The sequence below is a fragment of the Mustela putorius genome, unplaced genomic scaffold (genome assembly GCF_011764305.1).
Source record: "Mustela putorius furo isolate JIRA1106 unplaced genomic scaffold, ASM1176430v1.1 tig00000589_pilon_pilon_pilon, whole genome shotgun sequence".
NCBI classification, from domain to species: domain Eukaryota; kingdom Metazoa; phylum Chordata; class Mammalia; order Carnivora; family Mustelidae; genus Mustela; species Mustela putorius.
The window spans coordinates 9,644,558-9,659,220 of NW_025421425.1; positions in this window are offsets into that span (position 1 = coordinate 9,644,558).

Below are 14,663 nucleotides of genomic sequence, written 5' to 3' on the forward strand. Positions count from 1 at the left end.
TACATTTCTATTATTTATGACCACCAGTGTGGGGTACTTTATTATGGCAGTCGTAGCAAGCTAGTACACAAATGAAACTGATTTTTTCTTGAAGATATTTTGGTTACTATTTCTTCTGCCCAGAGAATAGTCTCACTTTCCCTTGCATTCAAATTCTAGCTCAAGGGTTGGCTTACCCTCAATTCTTTGATCACATAATTCAAATGATCCTTCCTTTGGTCACCCTCTATTACTTTCTTTTATTTTATCCATTATGCTTATCTCTAATGAAGCTACTTATAATCTTTGTTTACCTATTTTTTAAGTCTCCTTTAATCAAAAGTAAGCTTCATGGGAACATACTCCTTTATTGTCTTTTTATTACTATATCCATAAGACTTAGCATAGAATATTTTATTACTATATCCATAAGAGTTAGCATAGAATAGGTCCTTAATAAATATTAATTACCTAAAGTAATATATAGATAAGCCAGAAAGCACTTAAATAAGTTATCGCATTATTAAAATTTTAACCTACATAAGGTATTATCCATCAGATACAATCTTGAATAATGTCATCATTTGCATGGAGTTTGATTGTTTTCTGAGAAATATGTGTAGTATTTACACATAATTTATAAGTAATGGAGCTAGAAATATCAAGCTTTGGGTTTTTTGATTTTCAACTCTTAGTGATAATCTTCTCTTAACCATTCAGAGGCACAAATATAGTCTCCAGAATAATTAAAATATGAATTATGAGGATATGAAAAGAGACTCTGATTGACAAAATTGAATCTAGAGAGTTAAAGTCCTCAGAGATGTCAGGAGAAGGGATTAGACCTTAACAATAAAATTAGAAAGTGTAAAGTGTAAGCAAAGAATAATCCTGTGCACCCCCACATTCTCACTAAGGCTGAATAAGAGAAACCTGCTGAAGAAAGTGAAGGAATGGAGATGTTGGATTACACTGGAGAGAAATGTGAATGAAGCAAGATATTAGATACCAGAAGATGATGTTGAAAAAAAATGGAGTCAGAACTCCATGACAGCAGACAGTTACACACCATCTGAGGCTATATTCTACTAGTAGGAAATAGAAGCAGTACTGTACATCCACTCATGTTCACGTCTGGGAACACCACTTACCACCCAAATAGATGCACATTTCTTCCTGACATTGACATTTCATTGTTGTGTATTTACTCATTTACTTATTTTTAAAAGATTTTATTTATATATTTATTTATTTGAGAGAGAGAGAGAGAGAGAGCAGGAGCAGTGGGGAGGGGCAAAAGATGAGGAAGAAGCAGACCCCCGACTGACTGAACAGGGAGCCCAACGTGGGTCTCAATCCCAGGACCCTGAGATCATGACCTGGGCTAAAAGCAGATGCTTAATGGAGTGAGCCACCCAGGAGCCCCTCATTGTGGCCTATTTAATCACCAGTGATCTTTCAAGTAAAATCACCCTTTCTTTCTTTCTTTCTTTTTTTTTTTTTTTTTTTTTTTTTTTATGGTACGATGCTAGGATTTATTAAGGAATCTTCCAAAGAGCAAAAGTAAACATAGAAGCTCTCATTGGCATAGTGGGTCCCCTTTGGATAAAAGTGCAAACAATCTGTATTTATTTCTAAATGGACCTCTGTCAAAATATCTCTTAGAAAATACCACAAGTTATTTCAAGCATCTGCCCCTACATGAGTTGAATTCCTTGATACCAACAGGAGATATCATAGAGCAAAAGGAAGCTTTTGAATTTTTCTTTAATTCTATAGATTTCTGAGTGGGTTGAGATAGAAATGCAAATGCCATTAGGTTTCTAGTTCATGAGTATTAATTAATTGGGTACCACTAAAAAGATGTCATTTTAAATAGATACTGATCCTCTTGGCAGAAAAGAAAATCAGTTCTTTTTTTAAAATATTTTATTTATTTATTTGATAGAGAGTGATCACAAGTAGGCAGAGAGGCAGGCAGAGGGGTAGGGTAAAGCAGGCTCCCTGCTGAGCAAAGAGCCCAATGCAGGGCTGGATCCCAGGCCCCTGAGATCATGACCTGAGCCAAAGGCAGAGGCTTAACCCACTGAGCCACCTAGGTGCCCCTAATTTCTCTATTTTTTTAAAGGCCTTTATATTGAAATTGTATATCACTATGACTATCTTTATTGGTTTTCCAGAACAAAGATTCATCAAATGAAAGGAATATTAAAATCCTTTCTTCCTGAATCCAGATACACAGAAAGCAGTTTAGAGATTTTGTATGCATATGAAGAGGGATGCATATATTAAAACTCTAAAATTCAACACATGTATATTACATCTATATCTTTGTATATAATGTACATGTTATATTTGTACATATATATAATCTATATAGATGCTATACACACACACACACACACACATAAAATTCAATATCACCTCCTCTCTCAATTCCATCTTATAGGTTTTACAACAGATTTAATAATTTTATGACTCATTTTAGATGGAGACATTTTATATTCAACTGAATTGGACAAATTTTATAATGGTTTGATATAATTCTGCTCAAAAATAAGTTATGAGGCATTATATAAGAAATGGCATATAAATTTGAATAACAGTGGGCTCCATCTGCTTGGGTACTGCTGGCTTAACAGTAGAAACATTGACAATAATCACCACCATTTGATTATTGCTTATTAAATATTACTTATGTTTTACTATGTATCCCAAGTAGAAATTTTTAAAAATAGAAGTAAAGGCTCCAGGATTTACTCAACTCACATGAGTTCATATACCTCCTCAGAGACCTTACAGTATTTGGGAAATTTTTGAGAGGATAGTTTTTAATTTTAGAGACTGGCTATACCAACATGAAAATTTTAAAATATATTTTTAGGTGTATATTAAGAAGTATGTAAGAAATGACTGTTACCCATATTTCCTGAAGGTTAGCTACTTAGCCACTAAAAATGTAGACCTAATTTCCTTCAAACCAAATCGTATTAACAATCTTGTGTGTGAGTGTGTTTATGCGTATCTTGTCAGTCAAAATTTAAATCCTGTTGCTACTGTTTTAGGAAACAACAATACATTTTCTCACGGTTTTCTGTGGAAACTGTCTTCTCTACTTCAGATTCTTCATCTTTAAAAATGTCTCCATCTATTTGCTTTTGTCCTTAGCATAGGTTATGAAAATTAAGGTCACACACACAAAGCACATGTACTGATACAGATAAAAATATATAGATATAAATATAGACACATGGCATTTTGAAGAGCACTGTATATTGTGGCATTTTTGTTGGACAAACATCTCAGTATCAAATGCTATAGAAGTCATAGTTTAAATCTTGAATATACATTTATTATGGAGAGTATTATATATGATCTCCAAACATATTTGTATATCTTCAGCATTTGGATTAAAAAATAGTGTTATTATCTATTGCTCACTAAGATGAACTCAATTCACAACAATTTGAAAATTGTCAGTCTTTTCCCACTCTTTGTAGTCTGTAACATTTACAGAGTCCGTTGTATCCTATGTCCACAAGAATAAATATGTCTGCCATCTTTATAATGATAAGTAGTAGGAAAATCAGTTATGATTTATTGCCCATTCCATTATGAACAGTTAGAGGGCCTGTCAACACACATTCCTGGATTGCAAGTTTATCTTGCTAATGCATGTAAACAACATGTAGAAACATCAAAGCAAGTAGACATTGGAGGTAATTATAAGTAGAGGTGGTCTATCTTTTATGCTATTCTAAAACCAGGAGATTTAGCTAATATTTTCTTCCTAAAAAAATTCAGTGGATCCCCATTATCTACTTTAAAATACTGAAATGAAGTCAATATATAGCCTTACTTTATAAATAACTCCCGCAGCATGACATCAGATATGATGGGAACCTGAATTAGGTAACAGCAATAGAGAATTAAGAAATGTTTTGATATAAAACAAGTAACAGGGATGTCTGGGTGGCTCAGTTGGTTGAGCACCTGACTCCCTGATTTCATCTCAGGGCATGATCTCAGGATCTTAGGCAAGAGCCCCAAAATGGGCTCCCCACTTAGCGGGGAATCTGCTTGAGGATTCTCTCTCCTCCTGCCCCTCCCCCCACTCACTCACATGCTCTCTCTCTCTCTCTCTCTCTAATAAATAGTCTTCTGTACTTGGTTATAGTTTTGCTGCATTGCAGAAGGAAAAAGAGATGTTTAAGGCAAGTTCAAGATTTCAGGCTCCATAACTCAGTATGATAATGCTAGGCAGTGATACATGAATTGCTCTAATAATTGCATAATTTAGGGGGAAATGCATTGCTTTCATATTTGTGCAAATGTGAGTTTGACATTTCTGTGTGATGCTTGGTTGGAAAAGAGGATCTCAATAAATAATATTAATTGACTCCTTTGTTCAGATCATTGTGCTGTGTCCTACCACCACTAACAGCATCACCACCACTACTATAAAGAGGAGAATAGGTAGAAGCATATTTAAAAATTGAACATCTTTACAGAGGCTAAACAGAATGAAATTATGGGTTACGAGCAGCACCTGCTGGCATACCCTTTTGGCCTTTGAATCCGGAAATTAATCCATCCATATGCCCAGGAGTTTAGATTCTCTAGGAAAATGTGAGCTGCAATGGAATAAGAGAAAACTTACAGATTAAAGCCTACCCTAGTGACAGTCCATTCATTGAGAAGGGGCTGACTAAGACTGAGACAACTCCGCTAGCTGCAGCTGATACTTACAAAGCTACATCTTTACTTGGGGTGGCTGAAGGGTTGTCCTTGGAAACACAGCCAAGCAGCAATGTTCCTGGAAATGGTGAGCAAGATCTCCAAATATAAAATATGTTTCAAAATGGGATTTGTCAGAAGCAACCATAAGATGGAAAAGGAAGGAAAAACAAGTGAACAAAAGGGAACTTCCCACTCAAAAGAGCTTGTAAATGACATTTTTCTAAAAAAAAAAGAAGAAAATAAATAGCCCTTAAAATCACCAAATATGATAATGATTTAGTTAAAAAATCTAAAACAAGTTGGCAAAGACTTACACAAGTTAATTGTGGAATATATAAAAAATAGTAAAATAATAGCATCCATAAGTATGAACAGTAAGTTAAGCAACACAGAAAGATATGAATCAAGAAGCAGATATCCAAAAAAGTGAAGAAATATTTTTATTGAAAAGAAATCCAACATATGGGCTATATTATCTTGTATCTAAACAAAATTCAGTTTCTTATACACGAGAGGATGAGATTGAGCTACTGACAGGTAAGTGCAGTATGCAGCATCATATGATTAGACTGACCTGAGGTAGGATTCCAACTCAGGTGTCACAGAGTCCAAAACTTGTGTTATTTCCAGTTCTGTTATCTTCTTGTGGCATAAAATTAAGTTGAATTTATAGGACCAGAGCTTATACATAGAGTCACCACATATTTTTTTTTGGAAAATACTGGTTAACAGGGTCTAGAAAATACATAATAATGAGTAAACAAAAAGGTTTATTGAGTTCTACTTGCATAATGCCTATTCCAAGCCTAGGTAGGCAGACAAAGGGAAATGGGAGTCATCTTGTATTCCTTCAGCCTTCAAAATATTTTGAGTTTTTCTCTATTCCAGCCACTCGGCTAAAACCTGGAAGACAGGGTTGGACAAAAGATGCAGTCTTTTTATGAGTTCACAGTCTCAGTAGGAAGGAAGATACTAATAAAAATAAGTATAAAATAAGTTATAAATGTGTTAAGTATCATACAAAATACAAGAGGCAACACAATAAGTCAGAGCTAACTTGGATGAACTCTAGAAGGATTTGTAGTAGAAAATTGGGGTAAAATCGCAAGTAGGGGTTCATAAACTGTGTATTAGGAAGATGAGTCAAGGTGGCATTGATTCATAGTGTCCCTGGGACTTGTTAATAATGTAGGGATGTTAGGACATATACAACTCCCTTAGCTCATGCTAAGTGGAGAGTATGTTAAGTTCAAAGAAGTATTGCCACTAGTTCTAGCTCAAAAAGGACTATGACTAATAGACCAGCTTTCTAAAACTGAGGAAAGGAATACATGTTAAGGGAGTCAAAGTCAAAGCCTTATGAACAAATGTGAATGAAATTTCTTCCAAGTTAGGTCAGCATCATGAAGTGCATTATATTAAAACACACACACACGTGCACACACAGATATAAAGGGAATACAAATTCAAACCAATTTGAATAAGAAATTAAGAGTAGGAAAAAATTCCTGTTGATTTTCTTTTGAAAGAAAACACTTTAGGAAAGTAAAATTATTGGTTGTAGTGTGATGGTGCACCGGTGTCACAGACAGGAAAGAGAAAATGCAACACGAAAGAAGGGAGTTCTATAATTTCAGCACTGTCATTATCTTTAGTTAGAAATTTGCAAAGGTGGCTTTTAAGTAAAAAGAAATTGGCCATTAAGGAATGGTGTAAATGATTGCATGTCTAAACAAATATTCCCTGAAGAAATCTCAGAGAGATTTCACTGGAACAAATATTATCTTAAATAGAAAATTATTTCATGAGAAACTTTATTTGTCAAATAGTTTATCATCTTTCTCCTTTGCTCTTATTTTTCTCTTCTTCTTTCGCTGTTTGTTCCCTCTCACACATACCCACAAGCATGCACACATATTCGAGATTCAAATGCATTGTTCTTTTTCACAATAGTGTGAGTCTTTGTAATATTTTCTCAGTCCCATCTTTCCTTAGGGAGCTTTCCTTAAAAGACTACTTCACGTTGTTTTTCAAGTCATATCATTATTATAAGATGTTCATTTTTAAATAATATCAATTCAATGTTGATAAATGCATATTTTCATTAAATGGGAGTATTTGACTAATGCTTCCCATCCTAAAGTTATCTTAATGCCATGATGATAGGCAGAATAACACCCTCTCCCAAATGTCCGTGTCCTAATCCCCAGCACCTGTGAATACGTCAGATTGCAAGACAAAGGGGAAATAAGATGGCTAATCGGCTAACTTTAAAATAGAGAGATTAGATGATCTTGGATTTGTGGAGACAAGGAAAAAGAGGATATTATCGGGGTGTAGGGATCCCTCTCCAGGCCACTCTTTCTAATCCATCACAGGCAGAGCAGCTGGTCCAGGATCTGGTCTGGTGAGTGGAAAAGCTGGACCAGACTGACCTTCAAGATACAGAAAACTAGCTCTGAAGGAAATGAGGTGCTCTTCTGTTTTGGTGGGAAGGTGGATGGTGACAGTGATATGGCTTGCAGGTGCCACAGAGGATGGAAGTGTTGCCTTTGTGGTAGCATGATAGGAAGTGAGGCTAGAGAAGGTTGCTAATACTTTATCTGAACCCAGCATACTGAAAGAACCCATTGCCCAGGAGAGGTAGCTGATGTGCTCCTTGTCTGGGGACAACAGGGCTCAGATGGCTTTCAGTATGGTAAGGCTCTGTGAAATGGTTGATTCGGGACTGCCTAATTCAAGGGAGGAGGGTAGAAGTGCCTAGGGAGTGAAAAGCAGCCCAGAGTAAGGGCTGGTAAGGGCAGGAGATGGGCTCAAGGAAGACCACAAGTAGGGAGAAGGAAAACCTGGGCCTCTCTGGATCATGCAACTTGGACTTGGATTGGAGAGAAGGGTTGTCTTGTTTGACTCTGCTTCTGGGGTGGAGAAAACTGCCTCACTCTGTCTATGCCTTGGCCTTCTCTGCTGGCCATGAAGCTTGCTTTGATCCCATAGATATTTGAGTGCAACTCCTAGGTTTAAATGATTTGGATTCAAATCCTGAATCTACTGCTTAGTAACCTTAGGAACTTTGACAAATTAGCAGATCTTTCTGTGATTCCAAATGAGGATACAACACAATACCTACCTTATAATTTTGAACAGGAAGTTGCTTAATTTATACAAAGGGTTTAGAGTGGTATTGTTGCAGAAAAATAAAAATCAGACCAGCAAGAGACCAAGTGACACTCAGAGTTGTAGGAGAACTTGGGTTTATTTTATGCTGGCGGACCCAGATGAGCTCGCACTCAAACTTCTGGGCATAGGATAGGGGGATTATATGGCTTTTAAAAGGGAGTGCAGAGGGGACATCTGGGTGGTTCAGTTGGTTAAGTGACTGCCTTTGGCTCAGGTCATGATCCTGGAGTCCCAGGATTGAGTCCTACATCAGGCTCCCTGCTCAGCGGGGAGTCTGCTTCTCCCTCTGACCCTCTCCCCTCTCATGTTCTCTCTCTCACTCTCTTTTTCTCTCAAGTAAATAAATAAAATCTTAAAAAAACAAAATGCAGGGGGCCTTGAGAACAGAGCCTTTCCAGGAAGGCACTGTCCTGCAGGTAAGCAGTGGGTGTCCCTGTCTGGTCAGTGAATTTAGTGCTGTGGCCATGGGGAAGATGTGAGACTAGTATCTGAGGGGTGCTGACTGATGCATCAGAGAAGCACAAGACCCCATTTGTAGGTTTTCAGGTGGAATGTCTTTCCTGCCAGAAGGCGGTGAAGGGGAGGTGAATTGTGTACTTTGAAACTTCTATAATAAATGAAAGTGAACATGTTGTAGAAAGAATATTTTACTCAATCTTTAGGATTCAATTAGTGGGAAAGCTACATGACTGTATGCTGGTGCCCGCTTTGGAAAAGGATGTCCTGTCAAACGGCTTAGTGCTTTATGCCATTATGTCACATTTCCCTGGTACTCTATTTTGGATTTAAAAAAAAAGAAATAAGGAGATTATCATGGATTATTCAGGTGGGCCCAATGTAGCCATAAAAGTCTATAGTGGAGAGGGAGGCAGAAAAGACATAAAGGCAAAAACAGATGTCACAGGACGCCAAATGAGAAGGTCTCTAACCTCCCTTGTTGCCTTCAAGATGGAAGAGCACTACAGGATGCAATGGAGGCTATCTCCGAAGGCTGGGAATGATAAGGAGAGGGTTTCTCCCCTTGATCCTCCAAAAATAAACAAAGTCCAAGTGGCACTGAATTTTAGGCCAGTGAGGTTGCTAACCCACAGAACATTAAGGTCTGTTAAATTGGTGGTAACTTGTGACAGCAGTAATAGGGAACTAATCCAACCACCTAAGTTTTCACAGTCTTAAAACACTCTTATCGTGATATCCTTCTTAATTTTGTTTTTATTCCATCCACAATTAAGAATAAGCAAAAGATAGGCTAAAATACATTTAAAAGGGGCGCCTGGGTGGCTCAATGGCTCAACAAGCCTCTGCCTTCGATTCAGGTCATGGTCTGAGGGTCCTAGGATCGAGCCCCACATTGGGCTCTCTGCTCAGCAGGGAGCCTGCTTCCCTCACCCTCCCTGCCTACTTGTGATCTATCTCTTTCTCTGTCAAATAAATAAATAAAATCTTTAAAAAATAAAATAAAATACATTTAAAAGGACAAATTTAGTATTCTACACATTTATGAACAATGGTACTTTTTTTTTTTTTAAAGTCAAAGAAGGTCATGATCTTGTCTCCAAATATAGTAACATTATATGACCAACTGGGTAATCTGCCTATAATTCTTTGCAATCATAACAATTTAGGATAAAACTCCATGTGTGTAATATATGTGGTGTTTGGACTGGAAACTCAAAAGTGCTAAGAGGTTGTGGTAAAAAGTAATAAAACATACAAATAAACCAAACAAAATCAACCGATGTCAGTGTCTCAATAGTCTTAAGTAAAATTTAATCTCAGTCATTATGAGGTTTTGGGGTTTTTTTGTTTGTTTGTTTGTTTGTTTGTGGGTTTTATTTCTATCCAGGTTTCATGGAAAATGTTGAAGTCTGAAATATTTTTAACTGAAACAAACAACGTTATTGCTGAAATTGATCATTGTTCAGAGCCCCAGGGTCCACACTCTACATCCAAGATGTATTCACACCGTGTGTGGTCATGTCACCCTTTCTCTTCATCCTCCTGAGTCTACTAAACCTTTTCCATTCCTTCACTCATTCAAATATCGTATTTGAGTTAATAGCCCAACAAATTTTGTCCTGTATATTCTTTGTGCTGGAAATACAGCCCTAAACACATCTAAATTCCTTCCCTCAAAAGTTTTAGTCTATGGTTTTCTTTCAAAACTGGAAGTTACTGTCAAGCAGCTTCTGCTTTGTGTTCTTTTTCTTATTTTTTCTGAAAATGAGAGCAGGAAGGGGTGTGGCTGGAAAGTTGATTAAAAAAAAAAAACTAAAATCTAAATAAATTACTCTACCTCGAGTGAAATGCATTATATCATATTAAGTAAATCAAATACTGTTAGTAATACAAGTATACCTTGGTGAATATCTGATATTTACCAAGAATAATAAACTTCCCCAGCCTTTGAGAGATCAGATTTGTTAAAAGACAAAGACACGACAGGAATGATTTATGCTTTGGGGTTTACTTACCACCTATGAAACCTTATATTATAAATAAAAATACTTAAAATTTATTTTTTCTTTTATGATAAACATCATGATAAATTTTGATCAGATAAATCTATAAATAATTAACTTTATTATATTTGAACAAATGTGAGTGAGCCACTTACTTCAGAGATAAACTCATATCATTAAATACTTTAGTTATTGTGGGCAGTCTCTCCAACCATCCCTAGTGATTTCTGTACCCTGGATCCATGTCCTTGTGTAATAGTCACACTTTGAGTTGGGATTGGATTTATTTGACAAACTTTTACATAATAGAACACCATAGAAATGATGAGCTAACATTTCTGAAATCAGGAAAAAAAAAAAAAAAGACCAACTTTCATCTTGGGAACCCTCTCATTTACATGGAAAGACAGAACAGAGAATGGGCAAGAGGGACTATTCAAAAACAGAAATGCTGGACAGCTTCCCAGATTTTAATACAGAAATGAATCTTAGGTAGGATGTGAAATATATTAATATCTAGACATATTTTAATGAAATTGCATTTAATGAATTGCAGATGTTGGGAGGAGGAAAAGAATGCCGGGTTTTGAAAAAAAAAAATAGGAACAAAAGAAATTGGATCAATCTAAAAAAAAGTCAGGGAAGGAGAAAAAAGCAAACATTGCTAAAAGCAAAATTAGAAAAGAAAAATTAATTATATATATGTCAATCAATACAACACATTCAATACGTATTTTAAATACATTTTACCTTAGATGTGTGTGTGCATGTCTGTTTGTGTGTTTAATTAGCCTAATTTAGACAGAGAATCACAGAGTGGCTTAAACACCATGGGAGTATCAACTCAAATGGTATTCTGCTGAATAATTCTCTTGTACTTTAAATTCATAGTTTAGAATAATTTTTTAAAAAAGTATTTCAGAATGTTTTATATATTAGTAAATCCTGATTTGATAAAAATAGAAATAGAACACTATAAATTTTCAGAAATAAAAAGTAGAAATGCAAATAAAACTTTGGAATATTTACGCAAAGTCCTATATAGGACAATAATCAGCTTAACAGAATTTTCTAAAAGAATTATAACCTATAGTCAAATGGTATTTTTATTAGAATTAGAAGAACATGTTTATCATACAGCTAATAAAAATTTCCAAAGAGATTTATTAATTCTGAAACATATCAAATAAAATCCCATATCCACATCTGTAAAAAACAAAGTGAACAAATCAATATATTATTAATAGAAGCTACTCTCTTCGCTTCTCATAATTGCCCCAAGCTAACAACAAATATTCCTCAGCGTGGTGACCCTGTTAACCAACACTCCCTTTGAAACTGAGAACAAATAAACTTTCTTACTATCAGCATACTTAGTTTTCTTTTGTTAAGTTTACCCAATGTAAGGAGCATTACATAGAAGTAAGAACTACAAGCATATAAGAAACAGTAGTTTTCATGTGTATCAGAAAACACAGAAGACATATTGGGTGGAAATATCCCCTTAAAAGCAACAACTGAAAAAAAATAATAATCTAGATATAACCCAAATAAGAAATGTTAGGGATTCTTATGAAGGCAACTGCAGTTCTTCAATACAAAAAATAACTGTGCGTGTGCATGCGTGTGCATGCGTATGTGTGTAGAGTCGAAGAGAAAGAGCACTAACAAATGGCTCTGAGATTGAAGACTAAAGAACGTCCCAGAAAGTAACAGATAGTGAGAGAAAGTTATATAAGATGAGGATAAATGAAAGAGAGCAAGAGGAGAGAGACAGAGGAACAGAGGGATGGGAGAGAGAGAGATTGGAGGGGGAGGGGAGGAGGGAAGAAGACAGCGCGGAAGAAGCTGGGCTCAGGGAGAGTAGGAGATACGGAGTTCTAAAGAGAAAATCACAAGAAAAGCTTACGACTGTACCTACTGATAATAAAAGAATTCTTCAATTGTTGGGAAAGAGTTTTACATTTTATTCCCAATAAGGTTCTGAATTTTCAAATTTTATAATAAGAATGCCTCAATTTTAAAATTCAAATAATAAAAGTTTTAAAACAGAAAACAACATTTGCATTGCAAATTTTGTCTAATGCATCAGAGCAGTTCTATACAATTTTTTTTTTTTTTTTTTTTAAATCACACTAACTGGAAGACCTGAGTAGCAAGCTTTACATTAGCACACAAATGATAGGAAATCAGAAGACTGCAGGAATTTATAAGATGCTGTGTTTAGTTACATAAACATTCTCAGATCGCTTGCAAGGTTTTACCCTCGTTACATAATTAACGTACATGAGGAGGCAGAGGTGGAAATGAGGTAGCTTAAGTGGGCGTTTTCACCCAGAGCTGAAGACATTACTAGGCCTAAGCACATGCACACAGCTTCTCATTTGGAGCATCGGTTCAAGTTAATTTGGTTTACGGCTATGCTTTAAAGAAATGATAGTCTTCAAAATAGAGATTAGATGTACTGTAATAAGTTCTTCACTGTAATTTAATACTTTCTAGGGGGATTTGATTCCCCATTTGGTTCATCTACAGATTCTGTTTATCAGGATGTAGGCAAGATTTTTGTAAACAAGCTGCTACCACCTCCACTGAATGAACTTTCAAGGGGACATTTGTGGGAATATTTATAGGTACATAAATGCTCTGACAGAAACAGCACCGTCTCTTCTCTGTAACTTCTCATCCAATGATCTCACACTAATATTCATGTGAATAGGCCTACCTTGTAAACCTCATGCAATAATTCTAAACCTAAGAACTATACAAATCTAAGAGTATTGTTGGATGGAACTATTCAAGACTAAATTTGACGTAGCAACTCTCGTATTTCAAACCATTCAAAACGCTTGATGTCTGAGAATAACATCTAAGGGAGAGAAAGCAAATGAGAAAGGCCTGCATGGGGCCCCGTGGCCTTGACTCCTTCAATAACCTCCCTTCTTTTGTATCTATTTGTGGGGTCTATTTGCCTGGGTTGTACGTTCTTTAAAAGGGTGTTAACCTAACTGAGCAGATTGACTGCCTTCTTGAGACATTGATGATCCTTTAAAAGATTAGCTTTTAACTACTGATAAAAGAAGAAAATAAAATTGGACAATACTAGCCTCTGAATGAGCTTTAAAAGTAAAGAAAAGAAAGGAAAATGACCAATGGAAGTGATTTTAGAAATGTTACATTGAAAATACCCACAGGCACTGCCGGTGGAAATGTGTGGACAAGGTCTATGACGCAGTAGAGAAGTCTGCTCGGAGCTCATGATGTAAGGCCAGAGCATATTTGTTATTATTTTCTGCTTTATTTACTTGTTCCAAAATAAGTTAATGCAACATAGTTTGGGGTCATTACGAGGATAATTATGATACTTTATACTTGGTAAATCAAAGAAACTACTAATTAAAAAGCTACAGAAAATAGGCCTGTCCTCGTATATTATACAGACTGTTGCCTTTTAAAATGCAAGACCTGACGAAGAGAAAATTAATGTCAAAATTCTCTATTTTGATATTCTCCTGTAATTTAGAAAAAAAAAAAATCCTTCATTCCATTTAACTGAGGAGAGGCAAGCTTTTTTTTTTTTTTTTTTTTTTAACTCCCTCAGAGTATTTTCAGCTTCAAATCTGTGTTTTAACCTGGACTTTTGGCTCTGAGTTATATGAAATGCTGCTCTTGGGAAAATGCTTGCACTGAAAATGAATTATCTCTTCTTTTTTATTTCAGTTCCCTTAGAGCAACTATTAAAGGGAAGAGGAAGAGAAAAAGTCACAAGGGTACTGAGTGTAAGAGCCCCTTAATGAGGAACCAGAGGAGGTGCAGGGGAGGGCTTAGCTCTCGGAGGGAAGGGGCAGTTTGTCTCACTGTGCCTTGTCTGGAGCAAATGTTGGCAATTTCTCTTGTGACCAAGCAATCTGGCAACACATTTGACACAGGAATTCAGGCATTTTGCCATGTAGATTGTTAAATTTAAGAAAAAAAAAAAACAAAACAAAAACTGATGAACATAGGGGAATGGAAGGAAAAATAAGAGAAGATTAAAACAGAGAGGGAGGCAAACCATGAGACTCTTAACTATAGGAAACAAAGTGATGATTGTGGGGGATGGGGTGAGTGGGTGAGGGGCATTAAGGAGGGATGTGATGTAGAGAGCCCTGGGTGTTACATGCAACTGATGAGTCACTAAATTCTACAACTGAAACTAATAATTCACTATATATTAACTAACTTAAATTTAAATAAAATCATATATACATACATACATATAAATATATTAACATATATGTGTGTATGTGTGCTTATGTATATATA